At 33.5% G+C, this 26,642-nt stretch overlaps 1 protein-coding gene across 1 annotated transcript in view; it reads right to left on the bottom strand.

Annotated features, from left to right (window-relative positions):
- LOC148303765 (uncharacterized) overlaps positions 1–26,642 on the bottom strand; it is a 107,240-nt gene that overhangs the window by 50,133 nt on the left and 30,465 nt on the right. The window contains exon 3 of the mRNA XM_088269381.1: positions 6,173–6,236. The gene's annotated coding sequence lies outside the window, so the exon portion shown is untranslated. The remainder of the gene's footprint in view (positions 1–6,172; positions 6,237–26,642) is intronic.

Here is a 26,642-nt window from a genome sequence, read left to right as displayed (position 1 = left end):
ATATATATATATATATATATATATATATATATATACAAATATATATATATATATATATATATATATATATATATATATATATATATATATATATATATATATATATATATATATACACATATATATACGTATTAGATTACATACCTCTAGCAACAAGCTTCCTCGAATATGCAAAATGATGTCTTGATATAACCGGAATTTTTTCGTTTCAAATCTTGTTTAACGGTGACAAGCTGGTCGAGAACACAGCCTCCATATACGTAGGTGCCTTATTTAATAAAGATTGCGTAACCAAGTTTAAACGTTAGAAATTTGTGTATATCAGCATTGAAATGACTCGGTTGATATTCATCTTAGCGTCACAGCATGACACATCTGATCGATCTGTATCATTATGGAAGGATAATCAATAATCGAAGAAAAAATCGATAATCCCCCGCTATCTTATACTTGCCTGTTCAATTAATACGTAGACTGACGTCATAGAACAATATATAATTTATTTACAACATTCTGAGTGTGTCCAAATACTTGTTCACAAAATCTGGATTATCTCCAATTACAGGAATAACTCGTGTAATTAAAGATAATCCAGATTTTGTGAACAAGTATTTGAACTCACTCAAAACGTTTATCCACTCACCCATTATTTGGTCAAATTATAAGCTTAAATAATAAAAAATGAAAATGGTATTTTCTAGCGTTTCTCGTGTGTGTGATTATAATCCAGGATTTGGACCTCACATACTAATATAAGAGTTTCTGCTTGATAAAAAGCTTCTTTAAATCTCACCAACAGATGTCCCTAGTGAAGTTCAAGTGATTCAAGAACAAGGTTTCTAAATTGGTTCATATGTATAGAACTTCCAAGAATTTGAGTAGTGTGGTTGTTAATAATGGCTAGAATTGGTGAATATTACACGTGTGTAAAGTGATCACTTAAACCAGCCTATGACGGTCGTCAGACCCGTAAGTGCCCAGACTTCCATATTCTTCTTAATCTTTGATGAGATGTCAAAAAATAATATGAAAAATAACTCCTGTAATTGGAGATAATCCAGATTTGTGAACAAGTATTTCCCCTTCCATCCCCTTCTCAACCTTTAATTCATCTTTTACCACGTTCTCAGGTGGGGCCATCTCTCCATCGCTTTCCTAGCATCATCTGACACGAGTTGTATGAAATTTCGCATGATTGAATTGTGTTGGCACACCGTTATGTCCGCGTCGGCGTGTTCTGTGCTCCGCTATCACCAACTCCGGGAAATGCCCACAACAAGCGCCTTCGGCCGTCCGTGAATATATTAACGTATCGATTCGGGAAATCTCAGCCCGACACGTGCAAAATACGAGAGCAAACCGCCGCACGAGACTTTCCCACGAGTATCGAGATTTGAGCTGTATTGGATCTGTAATACGTACAGGTCACCCCGACTTGCGAATACGACTGCTTTAGACTCGAGCGTAAGTTGAATTAATATAGATGTCAAAAAAAATACGAGATACACTTAGTATCTATCGTTTTTATACGAAAGAAGATGGAAGTCTAAGGGTCATCCCAGGGCTTTTTTTTGTTGTGAGGTCAAGGGATCTTGCATCCCTTATGTCACTGCGACCATATTAGGTCTATTATGACCTCCCTCTGTATCACAGCTCACTCTCAACACCTACATGAGTCATGTAACTCATGACCTGTCTTGGTGGTAGGAGCTTCACCTTCTCAGAGTCCAGTAGTGGTCCTACAAGGATGTGACTTGGTTTGCGAGCGAGTGCCTCACAATTATAGAGAATGTGGATTGGTGTTTCGTTATCCTTCGTACAAAATTTGCATCCCAAATAGAACAATAGAAAATACACACTTACAGAAAATAATAAAAGGATAATGATCACAAATTTAACCACAATAACGCAGATGTTTTGTTGTATGGGTGTGAAACCTGGACCATCCAAAAGTACGAAAAAGACCGGCTTGAAGCATTTGAGATGTGGGTTTGGAGGAAGATGACCAAAACATCATGGGTCGTAAGGAAGTCCAACGAAAAGGTGTTGCAGGACGTAAAAGAAAGAAGAGAGCTTATAAATGATATTTTGAAGAGGAAGGCCAAGCTAATAGGGCACTCAATTAGACATAGCACCTTTCTTAGCAACATCTTCGAAGGAAGAATCTTGGGAAAACGAACAAGAGGCCGCCCAAGAACTTCATACTTCCAGGATTTGAAGCGGCTCATGGACGTCTCCTCCTATTCGCAGCTCAAGAGGATGGCGACTGACAGAGACAAGTGGCTGACACAACAAGGCGCTGCCTTTAGAAGATGATGATGAACGCAGATGTCCTACAAATAATTAATTCGAAAAGTGATAATCCGCAACATTTTGAAACAATAGAAATACATAAAAATATAAATAATAATAAACCCATAATTAACAATATGACAATGACTAAAGCCTCCCCCCTATTGTCTATGTTCCCACTAATAAGGAATAAAAATCAAAATAAAAAGTAAATAAAAATAAGAAACAGCCCCTACTGTCTTCAACCGTCAACGTCCCAAGGACCCAACTCTAAAATTTAGAATTACCTTCACATACGGTGTTTGAAAATGATGCGGAATGCATCGAAACACGTGTCACAGTAGATTTTAAGAAATAATGGTATTTACTAAGTAAAAATTTTAATTAAAAATAGATAGGTACAATAAATGAACAAATGTTCCATAAAAATCTTTATTTTTTGACATCTCATCAAAGATGAAGAAGAATATGGAAGTCTAGGCATTTACGGGGCTGACGACCGTCATAGGCTGGTTTAAGTGATCACTTTACAAACGTGTAACATTCACCAATTCTACCCATTATTGACAACCACACTACTCAAATTCTTGGAAGTTCTATATATATATATGAACCAATTTAGAAACCTTGTTCTTGAATCACTAGAACTTCACTAGAGACATCTATTGGTGAGATGTAAAGAAGCATTTTATCAAGCAGAAACTCTTATATTAGTATGTGAGGTCCGAATCCTGGATTATAATCACACACATGAGAAACGCCACAAAATACCATTTTCATTTTTATTATTTAAGCTTATAATTTGACCAGTAAATGTCCAGACTTCCATATTATTCGTCATCTTTGATGAGATGTCAAAAAATAATATGAAAATAACTCCTGTAATTGGAGATAATCCAGATTTTGTGAACAAGTATTTGGACACACTCAAAATGTTGTAAATAAAAATCTTTAATAAGATTTTTATGAAGTGTGTGGTGAAATTATTTAAATGTTTTTGATTCGAAATAAACCCTGATGATGAAAATGTATTGTCGAAACCGGTAGGCTAAATTGAATTGATAAAAAAGTGGTGAAATCAAAGTTAATTAATTTTATAAAGTTTATAAAATGTGCCACAAAGTATCTGCGGAAAACATTCAAGAAATATTTTAACATATCCAACTTCCTATTCTTACTATCCTACCTGCAGACAAGCCTTAGAAAACAGAGAATATGCGGGCCATTCCTTGAAAAAATACTTAGACAACAATTACACCTTCTAAAAAAATATTCACGTTCGCCAATATACGTATAAAAACAGTAAAAGGTATAATGATTAAAGAAAACACTTGTTTTTTACCACTTGAGTTTTATTATAGACTACATGTTTCAGAAGTTAAACTTCCATCATTCAGGTCTGTATAATAACATACATTATATTATATTAGTTATTATACAGACCTGAATGATGGAAGTTTAACTTCTGAAACATGTAGTCTATAATAAAACTCAAGTGGTAAAAAAACAAGTGTTTTCTTTAATCATTGTAACATGTCTTACCACAAAGTTAATGCCGAAACAATGAATAAAATAAGTAAAAGGTATATTGGTTTAAGGTTTTTTTTAGATACATTATGTAGCTTAATAAAAGCAAGTAAGCTGTAGAGAATTTGGGGCAAGTTGCTTTCACTTGTGGCTAACAAAAAAACAATGTGAGATAATACACTAAGCGGTTATGTCATAGCGACACATCTGTACAATACACCATGTAACTATCCGGTGGAACAAGTACAGTAATACCTCGATATAACGGACTGCTTGGGGGGAGGGGGAGTCCGTTAAAGCCGAAAGGCCGATGTATAAAAATAGTTGTTTTTTCTCCTTTATTAACGGCCCTAGACATTTGTGCATAAACAACATTTTGAGTGTGTCCAAATACTTTTGGATTATCTCCAATTATAGGAGTTATTTCATGTTATTTTTTGACATCTCAGCGTAGATGAAGAAGAATGTGGAAGTCAGGGCATTTACGGGGCTTACGACTGCCATAGGCTGGTTGAAGTGATTACTTTACACGCGTGTAACATTCACCAATTCTACTCGTGATTGACAACCACACTACTCAAACTCTTGAAATTTTATATTATATGATCCAATTTCAAAACATTGCAAAAGAATCACTAGAATTTTCACAAGAGACATCTATTACACGTGTGTAAAGTGGTCTCTTAAACCAGCCTATGACGGAGCCTCGGAAACGCCTAGATTTTCATATTCTTCTTCATCTATGATGAGATGTCAAAAATAACATGTTGTATACTTAATGATAAAATGATGTTTTCTCCTTTGAAGTTTTTTTTATTGGTTCGAAAAGTACTGGTAAAAACAAGGATGAACATATATAACAAGGAATTATGCATTAGCCTGATATATTGTAATTATTATCGCTTTATAATTAGGAAGTGACATATTCCAGATAACGATATGGTCCGCGAAATCATTGCCGAGGTTTTGCATTCGGTGTATAGGAGTATTGAATCCAGACTCTGTCCGGCTGTTATTACAATCAAATACATATATGTATGACGGTTTCTCGTGTTTCTGGTTGGGGCGTAAATTTTATCATTTGCAATAACAAGGGAAAGTCTAATACTTAAATTTTATATATTGTTTGAAATAAATATAAATAACTCTCCTTTTGAAAATATGAACACTGTATTTAGATATACATAGACAATACAAACCACAAACAAAATTCTAATTATTGTCTTGGGATACTCGTCGTGAAGTGACGTTGCTGTTTGATATCGACGGGCTTGCTTTCGGTAATCCTGCTTAGGAAAAGAAATCAAGTTTTATTCGCTCTTTTGAAGTTATCTGTTTTTCATTATTATTTTTATAGTCAACTCTCTCTTAAATTGCAAAAAAATATTTATAAAGTAGTTGAACTTCGTTATCTGACGAACGGTCAATAAATGTTATTAGATCGTCGAGATGTGATCTTACCACTGATAACTTTTTTGGCAGTGTTGTTGTTGCTCCGACTAGGTGAAGTTTACGAACAGGACGGCATTATGTCTCAAATTCTAGTACTAGATGTATGACGTGATTTTCATGGCCACCTAAAATTGTTTACATGCGGCAGCACTTGAATTTAAGCATGTATAATATTAACAGGACGTTTTTAATTTTTTTAGACTTGACTGGATTTTTTTTGCATGATATACGAAGTCTGTTGAATAGAGGTCCGTTATATCAAGGTGTTACTATATACATAACATGTGTATTATGCTTTTACAATAGACCACCGCTTTACGAGCTCAATACAATATCAAGGCATCCTAGAGAGGTTTACATAAAGGCAAACGGTACAGAAAATATGGAGTTCCACAAGGAAGACTTCTCGGCCTAATCTTCTTCGTGGATTAATCGATTATGTTTTAAATGGAAAATGAAGTTTAATGAGGGTTATCTTGTAACGTTTGATGATCACTATCCACTTCAGTGCTCTAAGCACCGTTGTATACTAAAATAGGTCGAAATAATAGAAAAATAATTCAGGATATTGATTGATTGAGAAGATTCAACAATGGTGAAAAAGTCTATTAAGATGGAAATATGGAAGTCTGGGTATTTACCAGGCTTCCGAACTGACATCAAATAAGGAAAGAGTGCAAGGTTGATATAACCGTCATCGATAAATTTGAGAAATGTGTTTTGAGATGGTTTGGGCATGTGAAAAAAATAATTAGGGGAGGAACAGCAAAGCAAATTTATGAGGAGAATATAGTTGCCAATAGAAGCAGAGGGAGACCGAGAAAAATCAGCCCAGTGCTGCAATCCAACAACTAAGGTATCTTTAACTTTATTGGTAAGGTGTAAAAATGTAATTTCTTACTCTATAATTAGAGAGGTCGTCCTAAAGTCATCTCTGGCACGATCCAAATCTGTTTTGTCCTTATCTGAAATAAAGAGAAAATGTTCATTAATAATGTAGATAAATATTATCTCTTCCTTTTCACACCTCCAGCTGCACCTAATGGTGTATAAGGCACTGAATAATAATGAAAAATCTTACATACATATAATGTAGAAAGGATCAAAAGAGAAAGTAGGTACACACAATTTATACAAAGTCGTTTCTTTGTACGGTAATTAAGGAACGTTTTTACAAAATAAAAGATTTTTTATGAAAAAAAGTAGTTGATCATATTTACAATGTTGTTATTTATTCAAAATATTATTAAAATCCTTTTTTTAAATATCATTAAATACTATATTTCTATCCTTCAAATTGTTCTGACAGCCATTCATAAAATAATAAACCATTTTATTTTAATCGTTACTTCATTTCCACGTGTTTTTTTCATATAATAAAACTCGTTTTGACCGTACGCCATTTAACTTTTCGGCATATTATAATTCTTTATTGAAGAATAATTCATTATTATTTAGTATATATTTCTCAAAATAGTAATTTTCCCTAAACGCAATGTCCTGTTAATGTCAGGTCGCCGCCAGAGGTCGAATTTCGTTCCTTTTTCGAACCCCGCCGCCCAATCACCGCCAGCCTTTGACCATAGATAAAAACATGGCCGCCACGTCATAAAGTTGGGAGTCGTTCTAATATTGGCGGCGCTCGTCGGCTGCGAGTTTGACAGTTGTAATGGCTGTTATTAGCATATTCAATTCGCTTCAGTACCAAATTACGGGAATCTCGCAGACGGTTGGATCGACGGAGATGTTTATTTATTTTTACGTAGGATTTTATTGCGACGTATTAGAAAAAAACAACCGGTAAATAAATCATCGATTATTGCGTTTATTTGCATAAACAAACGGGAAGAACCCATGGTTTAATCAGAAAAAACTAGTTGTTTTAAAATATTAATGCCTTTATGCGTAAATACATACAAACGCACACATATATATATATATATATATATGCAAATTTATAAATTGAAATAATTTCTGAATGCATATAGCGCAATTTTTTTATGTAATAAAGTATGTTATATTACAAAATATGTTATATTTTATTTCATCAATTTACAATAATATATCCTCACTGAGTTTTCTCGTGGCGCATTTTACACTATTTATCTAGCAAATTATTTTTTTTGTTATTCGTCCATCACGGGCCGCGCAATCATGGATAACGTGGCCAAATAACACGATCAATCACGCATTTCTCCACCTGCATTATTCATTTTATAACGGCTCTTATTTAACTTATTTTATTTCGAAATACTCAGTGTTCTTCGGATTAAACGTGGCATATATGACGATCTACATATGTTTCTGTTTTATGTACAAAGATTTGGAAATGTTCAAAACATTTTAAAAGCTAGTTTTAACCAAATTTGGGTGTATAACTTTAAAAAATATGCACATTTAAAAAATAAAAACAATGATTTTAAATGGCGCTACGTGAAATTCATGTAAATTTGACGTAAAATTGAAGTTTCAAGATTACGTGCTTGATTCAATAGACTTTTATTGTGACCAGATGTTCGCATTTATCTCGTGGGTCGTGGGTGACCTTTCCTAAGCTGTCGCGTTACCTTGGATATCCTTGTGTTAGCAGGTAAATAAAATAAAACATTTGTACTTCATTCGTCTAAACCAGGCCTGGTCAACCCAAATTACACCCGGGCCGCATCGATGACCTCAAATTTTCCTAAGGGGCGCATGCAGACATTAGAAAAAAATAATTGAATTGTTTTATAGCAACGAATTTCTTACTTATTGTGATTCTGTTAGTACAAATTGTAAATAATTTCAGTGCAAAGGTAATCAGAAAGTACAATCAGGGTAATTATGAAAAAAACATTACTACGACCAGATGTGAGAAGAAAACACACATTGAACAAACAAAAAATGTATTTGTATAGTAATAAACATTAAGATAATTTTTAACAATCAAAATTATTAATTATGACACATAAATCAAAGTATTCAAGTAAAGTATTCAAATTATGACACATAAATCAAAGTATTCAAATTATGACACATAAATCAAAGTATTCAAAGTATGACACATAAACAAGTATTCACAATTTTATTTTAAAATTAAAATGTAACTTTGTTTTAAAATCACTTTAAATATTTTATTAAAACTTAATTATAATGTCTACCGGTTTCGAAGCTTACCGCTTCTATATCAAGACTGATCAATATTTTAGTATTGATCAGTCTTGATAAAGAAGCGGTTAGCTTCGAAACCGGTAAACATTATAATTAAGTTATAATTGAATATTTATAGTGATTTTGAAACAAAGTTAGTGCTTCAAATATGAATAGTAATTTTATTTGAAATAAAACCAATTTATCAATGGTCACTCAGAACGAGATTGGAGTTTCTTTTCGCTTGCTTAATTTTTCTAAATCTATTTCAAAAGTTTTACAACTTAACTGGTTTTCGAGATTTTTCGAGATTACTTTAAATTGGCGATGCAGAGCGTGCGAACGGATATTGTTCACTGTTTTTATACCAACATGCATGACTTTGGTCATAGATAATACTTGAGCGTATAAATTTTGTTGATATATCAAACCGTGTATCACAAATATACATCACTAGTTGAAAAATATATTCTTCATATAATACATGACCGCGGGCCGTGGGTTGGCCACCCTTGGTTTAAACATACATATTCATAAACCTCGACTGCCTAGTTTGATAGAGGAAGAAAATATTCAACAGAATTTACAGAATTTGATCATTTTAATTTGAACTTTTCAACGTGGCAACCTATGTCGCTCGTGCTCAGAATTTGATAGGCGTGAAATTTCCCTATCGGGTCCGCGGCAATTACTCTTCAATGATAGGCAGGAAGCATTTAAAACATATTTTTTCTACCATAAACTCCTTAGTTAATAATAAAAAATAAATAATAATCCCTTTCCGCACCCCAATGGTGCATAGGGCACTGCTTCATATAAAGGCAGTGTTATCTCGATCGATTACACATGAAGGAAAGGTGATCAGCCCTCCACTTCAGGTACCAGTCCAGTGTAATATTGAATAAATATTAGAGTGAAAAAATCACTTATATTTATTGAACCCCCCTGGGAATCGAACCCGGGACCTCCAGAACGGTAGGCGAGCATGCTGACCATTACACTACGGAGGCGGACAAAACTCCTTAGTTACGAACAAAATATGAATTACACTAGATTAATATTTTAAAAAGACCATATTTTAAGCACTAAAAGCTACTTTATGAGACCTATTTCCAAGAAAAGTTGACGCTCTTTTTTTGTTATGACTTTTTTATTCGAAAACATCACGTCTTTCGACTGAGAAAAGGTGAATTGTTCATAAATAATGTCTAATGCAACTAATATAACAAGGAAGGGTTTTCATAATACCATTCGAAGTAGGTACTAAGTTTAAAAAATCGGCTTTTAATTATTATCTTAGAAGATACTAGGTTTAAAAAAAAGAGTAAAAATACATTTAAAAAAATGAAGATAACCTTGAATGAAATTTCTAGAACGTAGTACTATGTATGTATTATTAACATATTATTTTAATATATTTTGTATATTTAAGCATTGTTTACTTTGTGGTATGGTAATATAACACTCTCCTTATCATTCATCGTTTACTTTGTGTAATACCTTTTAAAAACTCTACTTTACGACTACCGGTTTTGGAAAAAAACATTCGATTTTAAGGTCACAGAAATCAATTTACACTTGACGTAAAGAAAATTGACAGATTTAAGAAAAAAATTGGCAAAAAGGTACTAGACCATAAAAAATAAGGAAATTGTACCATGAAAAAATATACTCGATCAGTTTCATTAAATGCAATATGAGAGAATGTTACTCCGCCTTTTTAATATGGTTAATTGAAAAATATAATAATGTAGTTGGATATCAATCTAAAGATGACGTGAAACTGAAGAAAATTGACACATTTAAGATGAAAGTTGTCAAAAAGGCACTAGACCAAAAAAAATAAGGAAATTGTGCCATAAAAAAATATACTCGATCAGTTTCACCAAATGCAATATGAGAGAACGTTTCTCCGCTTTTTTTCTATGGTCAATTGAAAAATGGTTGGATTTAATCTCCCCTAAGTTGGTGTGGTCTAGTTTCTAGACAACTCGAGGAGAGTGTAGAGATCGGCCAGTGAGTCATATTAAGTACTTGATTGCTGTATTGTATTGCTGTATACATTACACTGCCCATCCACCGCAGGTGGGATCAGGTTATAGCCAACTAGTCACCCGCCACCCGTCAACTGATCACCTTACAAGGAAACTGCTGTACGCAATAATGGAAGAGATGGACTAGACATCGTCAAAGAGAAAGAAGACCGAGAAAAACTTGGCTTGATCAACTATGTCAAATACTTGAAAGTGGTCAGGTCAGGAGTCGAAATAAGTAATAGGCCGGTATGTATGAGGTGTCTGCCTCCGTGATGTAGTGGTTAGTGTGTTTAGCTACTATGACGGAGGTCCCGGGTTCGATTTCCAGGGGAGGGATGAAAATAAATGCTAGTGATTTAACACTCCAATATTTATTCAATATTACCCTGGTTACCTTGCCTTCGTGTGTTAACGATCAAGATAACACTGTGTTTACATGATATAGTGTACTATGCCTAATTTGGGTGTGAATAAGGGTTTAAAGAAGAAGAAGAAGAGGAGATGCATGAGTGTAGAAGAGGCGAAGATTGTTTCCAAAGACAGATTGGTATGGGGTTCTTTTATCTCTAAATCGAAGTGATGGTATGTTAATTGGTCATTGTTAGTTTATTAACATTTTTGGCATCTTAACATAGATGAAGAAAAATATGGATGTCTGAGTATTCACAGCACGTCAAAAATGTAAAAGTAACTCTTAGGAGTTAGAGTAATATGGAGAAACTCATATTTCTGAACAAGGATTTGGACACGCCCATGTGAATTAGTTTATTTAGTCCGGTTTTCTTTTCACCTTCAGTTCGAGTCTGCTTTTATCAACCTGTATCAGCAAATGTATCTCGACATGTTCGTTTTCCATAAAGTTATGGTCATTTCTCTTGCTGAAGACTTGGTGCCATATCGGTATGGTAGCATAGCCATCCCACCGTAGTCCGAGAGATGGAAAAGTGGAAAATATGCGTTTCATTAAGATAGAAACATGGAAAGTGTATCTAGAACCTGTTCGAAGATAAAAAGACTGGAATAAGAGACACTCGGTCAAACTTGTTGGTCGTTTATATCCATAATTGGATCACAAAGGTTTTTCTTTTATCGACAAGTCAAGCAGTGAAATACAATACAAGACTGAACGATATTGTTATTTATTCTACCGTATTTGACAAAGTTTCATCAAGTTTTCTGTATGTAAATTAGGTTTTCTCTATATAAATATTATGAAATTGCTGTAATGTAATTAAAAATGATAAATGTACTAAAAAATCTCCTTGCTTTTTGCAGAAATACGGTACGTTGTCTTTCACCATCGTGTAAATTTATTTTTTCCAGTTAAAAATTATACCATTGTTTTCTCCTCTCTCCCGTTGATCTGACATGTTTTCCTGTTAAAACACGTCTAAAATAAATAAAAAATACATTTAACTATAAAAGAAACGATTTAAATGAAAAAAATAGTTTATTTCTATATACTTACACTTCAAGGAGCGATTTTTTAAATTTACGCTTAAAGGAAATTTCTAAATATCAAAGAAAAACCAAAACTTCTTAGTACACTAGGTACATCTGTAGTTTAGAGAGACACTGACCCTGGAATAGCTCGGAGCTGGATGCTTGCAATTAAGTGGTAAGGGTAGAGGAAGCGATAATGTGAATTTGTCATAAATTTTATGACAACGCGCCCGCTGGGAAGGTCAATAAAATCTGATTGTGCAAGTCCGCGAATTTCCAACATTGAAAAAGGATCTAAAAAATAACCTAATAAAACACTAAACCTCAATAAAGCATTATTCCTTGGGTCGATTCGTCCAAGCCTAAAAAGGGCAAAAAACAATGAATGCGCAGGATTGCCGTATCAAATCGAATGTTTAAAAAAGCCCGAACACAATACCGTGGCTTTTTGTGCGTTTTATTTCATCCACGAAGTCGGGAAATATGTTTTAGAGACAGAAGTCAATGCTTCTATGACCTTCGTTGTCCTGGAACCTCCTTTGGGTCTCTTTTGGGTATTGTCCAAGAGGTCACTGTACCTTTAAAACATGCTAATTAAATTCTGTCTCAAGACGTTGTTCGCATTCAAATACCTCCTGATGTTGTGAATATATCGATTACGTAGGCATGTGGCTCTATAGCGTTTTTTTTTATCACTTAACCCTATCAGTCTTTTTACTGATATCTCAACATATATTAATAAGAATATTCAAGTCTTGCATTTACAGGGTTTACGACTTTTCATAAGCTGGTTTATATTATTCTGATTCCTGACCTGTACACGGCTATTTATTTATTATTTAATAGTATTTCAATCACTTGCTTATGTCCAATTTTTTCGGCCTTTCACTGCTCCTTTTTCCAACTATATTCGAATCATAAAACTGTTTACCGTTCTTTCCTTCCTCATTCGTTCCATATGTCCAAAACATCTGAACACTTCATTGTTAATTTTATCGATAGTCCTTATCTGAGCCTCGCATTCTTTCCTTATTTCACCATTCGAACATCTATCATACAAAGGAGAGGAGAATTTAGCAAAAATGCGATCTTTCGTATGCGATCGAACCAGCCTATGAGAAGTCGTAAGCCATTCGAATACCCAGACTTCCATATTCACAAAATTGTTTAATGTATAAGGGTTTGAAAATGTATGATGAGATGCCTGAATGTATGAAGAATGAAAAGAGTCTTTTAATTACTTTATGAATATGTAAATATATTATGTAAATTAAGTTTAAATAATAGTTTATATAAGTGTAATATAAGCTTATTAAAGAAATAAAATTCAAAAAATCTTCTACATCTTGATTACATTGAGATGACAATTTTTCACCGTTTTTTTCTTACCCATTCGTTAAACTCTTTCTTATAATTCTATTACCAACATTCAGAAAACACGTGGAATAATCAAATATTTATTTACATTTTAATTGATATCTCGACATAGATGAAGAAGTTTATTTTGGGAGTATGGAAGTCTAGGTATTCATCTATACACTGCGTAACATTCACCATTCTACCCATTGTTGACAACCATATTGATCAGCAATATTATGTTTATAATATTGTATTTATGTTTCAATTGAAAACATCTAGCGCGGTGGACGACTAAGGCGCGGAACAAAATGTTTTTTTTCAGTCATAAAACAGGTTTTATACTTAAAGTTACAAATCATAAGGTAAGGTATGGAAGGAAACGGAAGAGGCCTATATCCAGCAGTAAAAGATAGAAATTTAAAAGAGAGAAGAAGAAATCCTTTGAACGTCCTTATCACTGTCAGCGGGGCATGTAAGTCAATACAAACTAACTATCGAAGTAGATGAAAAGCGCAGTGGACCAATAAGGCGCGGAACGAGAAGATTTTTCCGTCATAAAACAGGTTTCATAGCTAAAGTAACAAAACGTAAGGTAAGGTAATAAAAACATGCGTTTCGTTTCCTATTAGTGCATTGTTTATGTGCAGTTTGAAGTAAGGTACAATGGAGTCAGAGGTGCAATTCAACATCTCGCAGAACCTGTCAGCAGTTAAAATCTCAACCGGTGAAGAGTATGACATATGTGTGACAAAATTCCTTACCGAGTACGCCAAACGTGCAAGAACGCGATATGCCGATTGGGCCGAATTCAGAAACGAAACCGTACTGAAGTTAAACAACGGCATTCAGGCGTTTGTCTCAAGTTGAAATACTAGCTAACTAACTAACTAACCATCACACTATCTGCATATCCTTACAGGGTATACAGAGATAATAGAACGCTACACCAATCTGTATTTGCAAACATTCTTCGCCTCTTCCATATTCATGGATCTCCTCATACATACCTGCCGATTATTCCGACTCCTGACTTAACCGCTTTTAAGTGTTTGAAATCCCTATCATGCCAAGTTTTTTTTCGATTTTCCTCTACTCCTTTTTCAAACTACATTCAGTCAGCTTCATAAATTGGTTTCACCGTTCTTTCTTCACTTACACGTGTCCAAGTAAGTTCCGTACATTGGGGTTGCAGTCAGAATTGTGTACTGCCAGTTTAGCTTTCGCTGATAGGGTTTTATTTGTTAAAAACAATTTAGTGCACCATACACTCTGTTCCCAGCATTCACCCTTCATCACTTTTAATCTTTATATCCCAAGAAAACGTACTTCTCAAATATACGAAAACATTCAATTTGATACAATTTGACAGGCGCCGTGGTTCCCGGCGAAAACTGTCTCATCGGAGTATGTTCTTGTAATTCTGCCAGTGTTATGATATTGTCTCACTGACGTCAGTAGTCACCGATGACACGGAGCGTTAGTATCCACACACCATACTAACGACTCGGCCGATAGAATACTAAGAAGAAAACGTTTCGTATAAAAGATTTCTTTGTTCGTTAGGATAAGATACCATTTTAGTGAAATTCCAAGAAAGAATGACGCCATTTTTTCCGAGTAATTTTTAAAAAATATATATTTTTCAAGAATATTTTATGTACAATATTTATTGAGAAACCTTTTAACAAACATAAACAATAAACAATATTCTTAAAGGCATTTCAAATGTCCCTTAGAGACAAAATAAAGAATTCACGCATTCGTGGAAGCCTGTAACAGGCATCAATAGTAAGGTAGAGGAAAGGCAATTGAGATGATATGGACACATAGGACGCAGAGAATCTGATCATATTGTGAACCAGGCAATCGCCATGGATCTTCCTCGAAAGACATCTAGAGGAAGACCAAAGAATTCATAGATGCTGCAGAAGATAACATGAATCGAAGGCATGACCTTGATAACGTTGTCCATGATAGAAGGATCTACAACCTGAGGACGAGGAGAGCTGACCCCAACAGTCTGCAAAAACGATAAGTTTGAATGGAGCCAGGAAGAAGAAGATGAAGAATGGCATCCTTATATATTGATAATATTATAGTTTTGAAGCAATAAAATTGGCTTAGTTAATATTGTCGCATTTTCCTACCGCGATCGAAGACATTAACATAAATTTGCGATTAAAATGAGGCATTCGAATCAATTATTCCCGATATTTGTATAGGCCGAGAACGCGTTCGCGTGGGTGAGATGATGCGTGAAACAGGCGAAACTCTGCGTGATTATCGTGTATTGTGGAATAGCTCCGGGGAGGTAATGGGATTAATAAATCAACGTTATGTAAAACCTGTTAGCTCTTGTAATGCAGGCACATGTGTGCACACAGTGCTTAGACGAACATCGGCTAAAGTCTGCAGCCAGCGTTTTGAAAATTCTAGTATTCCAACACTGATATCAACTACATATTATGTAAAGACGGTTTAATTGACTAACTAACTAACAATACGCCTCTTCCCCGCCCCTGTAGGCAGAGAGAATAGAACGCCACACTAATCTGTCTTTGCAAACAAACTTCGCTTCTTTCACATTAATGCATCTTCTCGCAGCTGCCGATTATTCCGGCTCTTGACCTGACCACGTTTAAGTATTAGAAATACTTGATTCTGCCAAGTTTTTTCGGTGTTCTTCTGATTCTATTTCCAACTTCATTCGCCTCGTAAATGTTTTACTGTTCTTCCTTCACTCATTCGATCCACACGCCGAATTCATCTCAACAAACCTCCTCAATTTTTACCGATAGTGCTTATCACAGCCTTGCATTCTTTCCTTGATTGAATTATGTAAACAAAATAAAATTAAACCATATCCGCTCCCTAAGTGGATCATATGGAGTCCACAAACTGTCTCCAGACTTTTCTGTCGGCTTCCAGCTCCTTTCCATCCTCCCAAGTCAGATCCGCGTCCCGAAATTATGATGAGAACTGCCGACGAATTATCAGCAGTGGTCATAATAATGGTCATAAAAATATCTAGCATTAAAACAAAACGATTTTATAAATCATAGTTTGAACAAATTCATGGTTTGAAATTATTTTCACAACATGTGGGTGTGTCTAAATCCTTGTTGACAAATCTGAGTTTCTCCTCTTATGAGTTATTTTAACATTTTTGACATCTCAACAAAGATGAAGAAGAATATGGAACCCTGGATATTTACAGGGCTTACGACCTGGTGAAGGGTTAGTAAGTGAGAGATTGTAAGCCCTGTAAAAATTCAGACTTTCATATTCTTCTTCATTGAAGTTATGATGTCAAAAATGTAAAAATATACATGTTTCAGCAGTTTTTTTGTTAAAATATTATTTTTGTTGACATGATTTACTTGTGCTTTGAGCATTCCATAGATGAAGTAATGGGAGCGAGAGACGTCCTTGCGGAACACCATGAGACCCATTCTCGGAAAGTATTGTAATGACCAATTAGGGTGCAATTTTATGGGATGTTGTGATATCCTGTAAAGATGTTAATGTAGTATTATAATAAAGTGGACATGGGAGGAATACATATGTCAATTCACACCACTTAAGGATGAGATCTGGAACGTCAAAATTAAGACGCGATCGGCCGCGCTAGGGTTAGACGTCTTGTCGCACTTAAAAATGCATATTGAAAAACTATATACGTAATTTATTTTGTATATTAAAAGCATTGATAATTTTGTGGTATGGTCATAAAACACTCTCGTTATCATCCATTGTTTTTTTACTTTGTGATGATGGAATGATTTTCCGAAAACGGTAATTACGAATGAGTGTTTATAAAAGTGGTATTACACAAAGTAAACAATGGATGATAAGGAGAGTGTTATATTACAAAACCAAAAAATTAACAATTCTTTTAAAATACAAAATATAAGTGTTTTGAAAATGTAATTCTTTATCTTTCAATAACTCTTTTCTTTTCAAAACCAATTATTTATTTCGAAGAAAAAATCTTTCAATACAAAAACGGTATTTAAAAAATACCGTTTTTGTATTGAAAGTTAAAAAAAAGGAATAAAACATTTTTTTCAATATAAACTCTAAAAAAACAAATTCCCGTAAAATAATATTTTTTTAATGTGCGCAGAGACATCACTGAATTGTATGTTTGCGAGTACCCCATTAAAATACATACACAGAAATGAAACGTTCTAAGAAATGGGTAATTTAAACATGTATTTAGTTTTTTCGCCGTAATTAAGATGAGTCTGACGCACGTCCAAAACATATTGATGCTTTTAATATGGCTAACGACCAGATTATGTGGTCGGCATACGCTTTAGCGGTTGATTAAACGAGCTATAGGCCAACACAGGTCCGTGCGATTCAAATTGAGCCAATACGCGGTAATAGCCCGCTAAGCCGAGGTTTAATATTCAATTAAACCGAGCCATGTATCAATCTATAGAGGAGACTGAGGTAAACTTGTTATTCAAAAATATAAAAAAGAAAAAAATTTAAACACCAAGAAATAAATTGAATGAATTTTATGTGTGTTAATCTAAGAGAGAAAATAACACTTAAAAAAGATAAAAAATTGTATAATTAAAATGTAACTTTGTATTAGAATCACTATAAACATTTTATTATAGCTTAATTATAATGTCTACCGGTTTCGAAGCTAATTTCTTCTTGATAAAGAACCGGTTAGCTTCGAAACCGGTGAAAATTATAATTAAGTTATAACAAAATATTTATAGTGATTTTAAAACAAAGTTACATTTTAATTTTAAAATGGAAAATCACAAAGTTAGTGCTTCAAATATAAATTATTTGAAAAAATTGTATTACCAAGAAACACAAATAACAAGTGTAAGTCTCTCTCCAAGCACAAGAGCACAGTCTCTTTATTGGAGAGAACTGTATAGAAAATAATTAAAAATTAAAAAAAAAACTTTTGTAACTATTTCAATAATTCAAAATAAAAAAAAAATAATAAACTTACGTTTTTTTTATATCTCAACATAGATGAAGAAAAAAATGGTAGTCTGGGCATTTACAGGGCTTACAACCGTCATAGGCTGGATTAAGTGATCACTTTACACACGTGTAACATTCACCAATTCTTCCCATGATTGATAACCAAACTACCAAATTCTTGGAACTTCTAATTATATTTATTAATTTCAAAACAAACAAAATTAATGAGTTAACTGGAGACATCTATGTATGATAAGACGAGAGAAGCTGGATTATATTCACATACTCGAGAAATGCTAGAAAACATATTTAATTTTTATTATAAATAAAACCAGTTGATTTATTTTACAACGTTTTGAATGTGTCCAAACACTGTTCACAAATCCGGATTATCTAAAAAAAATCACTTATATTTATTTGATCCCCCTGGGAATCGAACCTGGGACCTCCAATACGGTAGCCGAGCATGCTGACTATCACACTACGGAGGCGGACAATGTTACACGTGTGTAAAATTATAACTTCAACCAGCATATGACAGGTTGCAAGCCCTGTAAACATTTGACCACATTATTTTATTATACAAAATACGCACTGCCTCAAGTGGTAATTCTACCCAGCTTTCCTCTCAACTCCTTCATATCTGTTTACAAGGCGTGTAATATAGTCACGTACTGCGGATCGTGACAGGAAATGTACCCGTGTTTCAGAATACAAGTCGGCCTGCCTAACCACTACGCCACGTACGAAATGTTCCCGAATCGCGTACAGCCTGTAACAGCGCGCACACCTGTTGTACCACAAATGTACCATATGGGATATCAATTATACACCAATTTACAATATGTAACTATCTAACTAACTAATCATCAGGCTGCTACACAGCAGAAGTAGGCAAAGAGAAAAGAACGCAAGACTAATCTGTCTTTTTTTAAAGAGAAATATTTTTTTAAAATTTAATTTAATTTTTATTTGTATACATTTATTTAAATCACATTTTAAACATAAGTATTTAGAACTTTTTTTTTGCAGTGACCCACCAAGCCACCTTGTGTGTCTTGTCGGTGGAGTTCTTTTTTAATACATTTTTTATTGTTTTTAACCTAATATAGACACAAAAAAGAGAAAAAAATTAAGAATATAAACATAAAATTAACTCTTACAACATTTTGAGTGTGTCCAAATACTTGTTCACAAAATCTGGATTATCTCCAATTACAAATGAAAATAACTCCTGTAATTGGAGATAATCCAGATTTTGTGAACAAGTATTTGGACACACTCAAAATGTTGTAAATAAATTATCTGGTCAAATTATAAGCTTAAATAATAAAAATGAAAATGGTATTTTCTGGCGTTTCTCATGTGTGTGATTATAATCCAGGATTCGGACCTCACATACTAACATAAGAGTTTCTGCTTAGTAAAAAGCTTCTTTACATCTCACCAATAGATGTCTCTAGTGAAGTTCTAGTGATTCAGGAACAAGGTTTCTAAATTGGTTCATATATATAGAATTTCCAAGAATTTGAGTACCGTAAAGTGGGTATACATTGCACCAAAATACTGCATTTTTTCAAAAAATTGTCTATTCAGATCAGGTTTTTTACTTTTTCTGAGGTTTCAACTATTGCAATGTAATAACACATATACCTGTAACATGTCTGACACATTTTTAAATTTTTATCTATTTTGCCTATATTTTTTTTTAATATTTATATTTTGGTGCAAAGTATCCCGGGGTAAAGTACAACTTTGCACCATGATATTTTCTCTACACTTTTCGTACTAGAATCCAAATTTATGCAAAGTAAAGGCTATCCTACAAGTTTCATTGCACCTCGTGAAGGGTTTTGGCTCACAGTTCGCTAAATGCAGATTATATTATTGTATAATTATGGAAAAATAAGACACTTGATAGAATTTTTTTTTTAAATATTAAAAAATCTAACAAAAATGTTTTTTTTTCCAATACTGAAGGTTTGAAATTATATAAAATAAAAGGTGGATATTAAAACATATCGTTCTACATAGATAATAGGAATTAGAATTAAATTAGGTCTAAATATGGTCAAGTTCCGGGACGGTAAAGAAACCTCTTTTGGATTGCATTTTCGGTTCTTTTATGGAACCCACTACATCCTTCCAAGAATATTGAAGAAAGTCATCCTTCATCGGCCACTTATACGATTTGAGACTCTCCTGCATGGATTTAACAGCTCTGTTTTTCTTTATTTCCAAAAACTGTCCCGGAAAATTTTATCCTTCATAATGAAATACGACATATTCTCCCACCTTCTTTTTTACTGGTCCTAATGACACTGAGGAACAAATACGATAACTGGTTTCAGTCATCGTTTTTGTTCTTCTCCCTCTTCCTCAAAGCTTCCGTGTGAACTATTATCAGTTAATGCTAGATATGCTGGAAGTTTCGATGCGGAAGGTGGGATCATTGATGTAGTTGATTCAGGTGGCATTTGTGTCTCGTCAACGTGCATTTCGACATTTGGATCGTGAGCAATGCTCTTACCTGGTTCTATCGGTATCGTTTTCCTGCGTTTTAAGACTGAATTCTTTGGGTTGAATCTGTTTTCTTCCAAAAAATGTTGTAAACTCTGGCGCACGTCATCGTCATACGCTTTTAATGGCAACCGATTAAGCAACTGATTAGTTTTAGCACCAGTCAAGGTTTTATGTCTTTGCAAAAATGATCTTATCCATTCAGAGCCTGGTACGATGTTCTTTAATATACGTACTCTTCTGCCAAATCTATCCAAATAGGCTATTAGAACGTAGCGAATGTTAAAAACACTCACTGGGAAATCGTACCCACTCATGTCTACTATGCAGTTTACGAAGGATTGCTCTTCGCCCTTGTCACATATCGGAGGTTTTCCCACAGGTTTTGTGTGCTGACCTTTGAGTTTATAGTTAATCGTCCTACTGGGGATTTATATTTTTTTTCAGCCTTTCTTTGACTGATTGTACCATTTCGAATAGCCTCTAAACACTGCTCCACTCTCTTCGGTGTAAAATCGCAGTATCGTCTGGCATAAGGCCGCTGTTTGTGTGTTATTTTTGAAAAAAATATACCATCAGGAATTAAGTAAGTACACTAAACCTATAGATATTTAGCAAAAATGTCAAGTTGTATTAGCCGTTTTAAGACTTTTGATCAAATTAATTAACTATGGCCCTTTGTGGATACTTTGCACCAGGTGCAATGTTACCCCAAATGTAGTCAATACAAGTAAATTCTTAAAAAAATATAATTTTTACATAAACTTGACAACGTAACCAAAAAATACAACATTTGAGAAAAGCAGGGCCTACCTACCTACGATTTAGAGACCACTCACTTGTTGTAACTTGTTTCAGTATACTGATTACATTGGATTTTTTCGGACACAATTTTCAGACAGAAAACTTTCTTTACGTTTGGACAGGAAATACGCATTGAAGCAATAGCGACCGAATGTTACTTCTTTAAACTAAAAAGTAGATTGAAGTGCCATCTATCAGAAACAATAGAAAAAAGAATGAAAAATGACATGATAGCTCCACAATTTCTTTACAGAAGGTGGTGCAAAGTATCACCCATGGTGCAAAGTATACCCACTTTACGGTAGTGTGGTTGTCAATAATGGGTAGAATTGGTGAATGTTACACGTGTGTAAAGTGATCACTTGAACCAGCCGATGACGGTCGTCAGCCCCGTAAATGCCCAGACTTCCATATTCTTCTTCATCTTTGATGAGATGTCAAAAAATAAATAAACTTTTGATCATTTACCCATTCCTTTATTTAGCCTTTGTTCCATATTTTATTTTTACCTCTAACCTCCGTCGGCAACAAATTAAAATTGTTCGGAACGATATATTGCAGTGTTCGACTCCCATATTTATTGTTAATTATTGGATATTGTCAGTTCTTAAATATGAATTGTGTTTTTATTATTTACACAAGTATTTCAATTTCATACTATTTCTGTGAGCCTAAGCGACTTATTATTAGAAATAGGTATCAAATTGTGGTAGAGTGGGTTCGAACTGAAAAACTCTGACTTAAGAGTCCGCGACACTAACCACGGGACCACAACCCGAAACATTATTTGCCTCTTCAGCATTCATGCATCTTCTCATATTGATCTGCTGATTATTCCGACTCTTGGTCACGCCCAAATATTTGGATATACTTGTTCATTTCGAGTCTTCCTTTGCTTCTATTTCTAACAAGATTCGCCTCATAAATTTGTTTTACCGTTCTTTACAAATGTCCAAACCATCTCAACACACCTCGGCTGTCCAAACTTAAAACACAGTAAGGGACATTTTTTTTGCATTTTTTGACTAAGTAGAATCTACTTAGTACAAAAATGCAAAAAAAACCTACTACAAAAAAATGTCCCTTACCTACTGTGTTTTGAATTTGGACAGCCGACCTTTCTTAATTTCATCGATAATGCTAATTTTTATTAATCGATTCGGCAGCCATTTTGTAGTAATATCTATCCATTTTCAATGTAAGTTTTACTTGGTAAATTTCACTATTTCAAACAGTGATATTTACCAACTTTTAATGCATTATTTCCTTTTATCATCATTCGAACATCTATCATAAATGGTTTTGCCACAGTAAGATATCGCATTCCGACTGCATTCAGTCTACTTTCATCCTTCTTTTGCCAACTCCATGCTTAACTTCCATACATTACAGTTGGCATTAGGCCTTCATTTTGTACTCCCAGTTTAGCTTTCACTGTGCCGTGCATAATCTACTCTCATTTCAATATTTTTATCATTCTTTCTATCCCTAGAAAACATTCTTCCCAAATATACAAAACCTATTCCAAAGTTTCCACATCTTGAAATACTTAAAAAATAGTGATATGTAGATATATATATATATATATATATATATATATATATATATATATATATATATATATATATATATATATATATATATATATATATATATATATATATATATATATATATACATATATATATATATATATATATATATATATATATATATATATATATACATAATATCAAAAGAATTGATACATAAAACCAAAGTATGCGGAAATTGCAATGAATTAGCGAGCGAATTTAAGCACCAAAAAACAAATGCAAAAAATCGACAAGAATTCTTTCCAACACATATTTTTAGATAGGTACATATTTATTTTTATTAGTAATTATATGTTATACTTAAGTATGTAACACGAGATTTTCATTAATTGGCGCATATGATAGAATTTCAGTAGGATGTATAATTATTTCATACTATATATCATTCGTAACAAGAACCATTTAACTAATTTATTTATTTTTTGACAAATTATCAACCTAATAACAAACCACGTGAGATTATTAAGTACATAAATACCAATATTTTTTAAAAATCTATTGTGACACGTGTTTCGATGCATCATTCCGCATCATTTTCAAACACGATAGATTTTAAGAAATAGTGGTCCATATTTACTTATAAGTTTATAAGTATAACTTAAATTAAAAATGAATAGATTTTACCAAGTGGCTGCCGAATCAATGAAACTTGAAATTAGTCGATACATTTTGAGATTTCTATTTTCTAGGGATGGGGAAAGATTGATAAAGACTTAGAAAGGAGAGTGAATGCTGGGAACAAAGTTAATGGTTCACTGAAATCAGTTATAGCAAATAAAAACCTATCAGAGGAAGCTAAACTGGCAGTGCACAACGGAGTCCTGGTTCCAACTCTACTGTATGGAAGTGAAACATGGAGTTGGCAAAAGAAGGATGAAAGTAGACTGAATGCAGTCGAAATGCGATCTCTCAGAAGAATGTGCGACAAAACGATGTATGATAGATGTACGAATAGTGAAATAAGGAAGGAATGCAAAGCTGAGATAAGCATTACCTATAGATAAAATTAAGAAAGGTGTGTTGAGATGGTTTGGACATGGAGGAAAGAACGGTAAAACAAATTTATGAGGCGAATGTTAGCGGGAAAAGAAGCAGAGGAAGACCGAGAAAAACATGGCACGATCAGGTATGCCAAATACTTGAAAGTGGTCAGGTTAGGAGTCGTAACAATCAGCGGGTATGTATGAGGAGATGCATGAACGTGGAAGAGGCGAAGAATGTTTGCAAGGACAGAGTGGTGTGGCGCTCTATTCTCTCTGCCTACCCCTGCGGGGAAGCGGCGTGATGGTTAGTTAGTTAGTTAGTTATTTTGTGAACGTTTATCCATAGATAAAAACAGTTTTCTATTTGAAAAGTGCAGATAAAGCTTCGATTTATTAAGGCAAATATCTCCTAATACTCTTCAGAATCCAATTCTATATCATCCAAATATTAAAATATGTCATTTACTCCTTCTACGCTTAGTACAATAGCAGCAACAAACATGAAACACGGAATGACATATTCATATTTATCGAAGGCGTGAAACGTCAAAATGTGGCCGCCATTTTGCTGAAGAGGACGCTACAATGTCAACTGCTTCCTACGACGAGGTATCTAGCGAATGAACAGAACTGGAAACGCTGTTTTATCAATTGTCGAGAAATAATCGATGTCTTTTTAAACGTGTTACAGCCGCTAAGAGCTAGGAAATATAAGCAAACATATGAGATGTGATATTGGAGGAAAATATATAAATTAATGAGCGAGGTAATAAATGATAAGTTGTGTATTTTGTATATTAAAAGCAACGTTACGTTTATGGTATGGTTATATAACACTCTCCTTATCATTCATCGTTCACTTTATGTAATACCACTTAACAAAAATTAAGTGGTAGTACACAAAGTGAATGATGATGATATATTATGGATATTTTTTAGTTTCGTACTGACATTTCTTCGTGGAACTGTATTTACTATGCACTTCTGGATTTTTTGGAACTCCTAGGTACATTCATCAAACTCGTGACCCAGTACATGTGAGTTCACAACAGCCATCCATGTTGGAATAGGAAAGGAATTTTTAAGCAGCGACTCTTGTTATTTGTATGCAAGGATAAAATAAATAAATAAATAACTCTTAAGTAGAAGATAATACAGATTTGTGAACAAGTTTTTTTGTTGCTGTCGGCAAAGCACCCAAAATTGAGAAATACATTGAACAGTATTTGGACACACTCAAAGTGTTTAAAATATATATATATATATATATATATATATATATATATATATATATATATATATATATATATATATATATATATATATATATATATATATATATATATGTGTATATAAATATATATATATATATATATATATATATATATATATATATACATATATATATATACATATATATATATATATATATATATATATATATATATATATATATATATATATATATATATATATATATATATATATATACACCCCAGGACAAAAAAATTTACGAGTCCTCAAAAAAACTAAAATTGACACATAATGAATTATTCTTGATATTTAATTAGTTTTTTTTTGTATTGTTTAACATATGTGATGACTACTCGTTACTTCAAGGTTAAAATGAAAGATCTTACTCATGAATTGTACTTAGAAATTGCCATTATATACCAGGTATCAGATTATCCGAACCTTAGAGACCCATAACGGTTCATTTATGGTCGAGTGTTTGTGATGGAGTAATAAAAGACATGTAATTTTTTAATTCATATTTAAGAAGAAGGTTCTAATCGCTTTATTTTAAATTAAGGTATTTTACATTTAAACATATTTATAACATTTAAAAATATTTAATACTTAGTGAAATTACCTTTATTATTTATAACACGTAAAATTCTATTACTTAACGAAGCGTAAAGCGAATCTTAAATTTCTGATGTTATTTCTTCTTCCTAAACTTGAATCAAGTTTTTTTTAATTCCTCAATGTTTTTTTTATTTTTTTTCCCAAACTTTTTTTTTCATAATCGCCCATAAATTTTCTATCGGGTTCAAATCAGGACTATTCCCGGGCCACGTCAACGATATTAAACCAATTTTATCCTTGTATTCAATGATCTGTAAGAAAAACAATAAATTATTTATCAAATGGTCTACAAAGTGCATTAAAAAATAAATATTTGTACTCACAGTGCGGGCTCTATGGCACGGCGCCAAATCGTCCTGAAAAATCGGGTCCGCGGTATACTGCGTAATGTCCTCGATTGTTGGAATAAGATGGTTTTTCAACACTTTTTTGTACTGGATGGTATTCATCGTACCCTGTATAAAATTTAGATGTCCCAAACCGTACGCTGTCATGCACCCCCAAATCATGACGTAGGGTGAATGTTTAACGGTTCGAGTGACGCACGACGGATGGTATCTTTCCCCAAGTTTTCGTCGAACTATCTTTCTGCCGTCTGGACCAAAAAGGTTGAATTTTGATTCATCGGAGAAAATAACATTTTGCCAATCCTCCAAGGTCCAATTCTGGTGCTC

Source organism: Brachycentrus maculatus, unplaced genomic scaffold (genome assembly GCF_059751285.1).
Source record: "Brachycentrus maculatus isolate JH-2025_06_01 unplaced genomic scaffold, ASM5975128v1 h1tg000349l, whole genome shotgun sequence".
Classification (NCBI taxonomy): Eukaryota; Metazoa; Arthropoda; class Insecta; order Trichoptera; family Brachycentridae; genus Brachycentrus; species Brachycentrus maculatus.
The sequence above is the reverse complement of the archived record's forward strand: the minus strand, read 5'-3'. Positions and strand labels throughout refer to the sequence as shown.